Here is a 2403-nt window from a genome sequence, read left to right on the forward strand (position 1 = left end):
ATATATATATATATAGTTGGCACTCCGTCGCTTACGACGACGAGTGTTCCAGTTGATCTGATCAACAGAACAGTCTGCTGGTGAATTTATCGTGCAAGTGGTTGAGCACTCCACAGACACGTGTATCCTTACCGTAGTTCTCGAAGATATTCAGCTTGACACAGTGTGACAAGGTTGGCCCTTTGAATTACAGGCACAACCAAAACAGGAAGTAAGAGAAGAGAAAGTTGTGGTGAAAGAGTACAGCAGGTTTCTCCACCATCCCCTGCCGGAGCCTCGTGGTGCTTTAGGTGTTGCGCTCAATAAACACTGACAACGCCCGGTCTGGGAATCGAAACCGCGATCCTATGACCGCGAGTCCGCTGCCATAGCCACTAGCCCATTGCGACTCCACACACACACACACTCAGACACACACACACACGCACGCACACACACACATACACACACACACATACACACACACATATATGCATATATACACAAATATATAGATAGAGCGATTAATAGAGAAAGAGAGATTGCCCGTGTAAGAAAGAGAGAAGAGAGAGTAAGGTTTGATATGTTACCGAAATATAAAAGCAGCTAAATAACTTTCTATCTATGTACACATGCGGACGCACATATATACTGTTATCAACGTGTATACGTACATAGGCATGCTGATGTGAATTCATATACCTATTTGTTCATGTTTGTTCCCACGCAAGATCTAAAGATGTTTGACTCTAATTTGTAAACTCCTATTCACAATTTCTTGAAGGAAATTCACTAAGATTCAATTGAAATATTCGTAAAAATTTACTCAAAATAACCCCACGATTGAGACACAAATAATAAATAGAAAGTAGTGTTGGTTATAGTGTAGGCGTGATTCTGTGGCATGCAGTAAATTTGTCTTTCTTCATCAGTTTGTTTGGATCTTCTGTTTCTATTTTTTTCTCCAATTCTTCCTGTGTCTGATTTCTTCTTCATCTGTCCTTGATTGTCAAACACAAAACCCTCCCCCTGCGGTGTACTTTCTACTGCATCTTTCAAATATGTGAAATTTATATACTATATATATTCAAATATTGTGCTTTGAAATACTTCATTTAAAAACTTTCATTTTTTGAGATGAGTTTATGGAACTTCAGATATCACGGAAGGTAAAAAAAAATATGGTATCATATAACTGATTCACTTGTTTACGTGTTATGTTTATAAAATATTTGGGAATTATTTTCGAGAAAACTGTCTGTTAATTGATGTACTATACGCACATGCATACATAATGAACATCAAATAACTGATAAAATAATTCTGATTTATTTTGAAAAGCTATTCTTTTAGTTCAGAAATGTCATAATTAACCCAAAACTGGATACAAACAACAAAAATATTGTTTTTCCAATCACTGATATTTTCAAGATATTTTTCGTGAAATATAATAGAAAATATAATTTTGCACGAAATAAAAAACAAAAAGAAATAATGGAATTAGGATGCAACAAGAAATTAGACGATAAAAGAAAACATTTGTACAAAGCAATTAGAATACACAGAGAAGTACAAAAACATTACAGGAAGTTGGGATGGAGGAGGCAAAGAAAGGGTAAAGAAGATTTGAACGAATATATAAAATGCACCAAAACAAGATGTTGTTTAACATGAAAAGAACAGGATCTTGAGAGTAAAGGAATGAAACCAAAACAGTGTTTAATGGATTAAAATTAAAGGAAAACGACACACGAAGCAGAATTCCGTTGAATGTCCAATGGAAAGGAAAACAACACAGGGAAGCAGTGGTGCAATGGAAATTTAAAGAAAAATAAAATAAATGAATAATAAAAATGAAAGAAAGAACGAAGGTAGACGTAACTCAATTTAAAATAATTATAAATTCGTACAAAAGAACGTAATATTGATTCCAAATTTCGGTACGGAGACAGCAATTTCGAAGGAGTGGGTAAGTTTATTGTACTGACTTATTTTATCGACGCCGAACTTTGAGCTCAGACCGTGAAGACCGTGGCCAATGTACATACAATTCTGCCAGCTCGCCGCCTTAAAGTTATGTAATTTTCAAGTATATTACATACTATATGTATTTCCCTATGAATGCATAAATGTATGCACACACACACACACACACATACACACACACACACACACACACACACATATACATATGCACATTTGTTTACATATGTATGCAAATGTGTGTGTGTGTGTGTGTGTGTGTGTGTTTAGTTGAAAACGAGTTAAGAATCCATATAAATGAAAAGTTATAGGTAAAATGTTAAAGTGGAAACAGGAAGGAAGTGTGTTTAAAGATGTTTTAAACTTTTGTTTTCTTCAATCGGACAGGATAAGTATTTTTATATTATATTACATTATAGTATATCATATTACAATATATAT

At 34.5% G+C, this 2403-nt stretch overlaps 1 protein-coding gene across 5 annotated transcripts in view; it reads right to left on the reverse strand.

Moving 5' to 3' along the window:
* LOC106869260 (sex peptide receptor) overlaps positions 1 to 2403 on the reverse strand; it is a 741054-nt gene that overhangs the window by 232499 nt on the left and 506152 nt on the right. The gene's annotated exons all lie outside the window — the stretch shown is intronic.

The sequence above is a fragment of the Octopus bimaculoides genome, chromosome 5, assembly GCF_001194135.2.
Source record: "Octopus bimaculoides isolate UCB-OBI-ISO-001 chromosome 5, ASM119413v2, whole genome shotgun sequence".
Classification (NCBI taxonomy): Eukaryota; Metazoa; Mollusca; class Cephalopoda; order Octopoda; family Octopodidae; genus Octopus; species Octopus bimaculoides.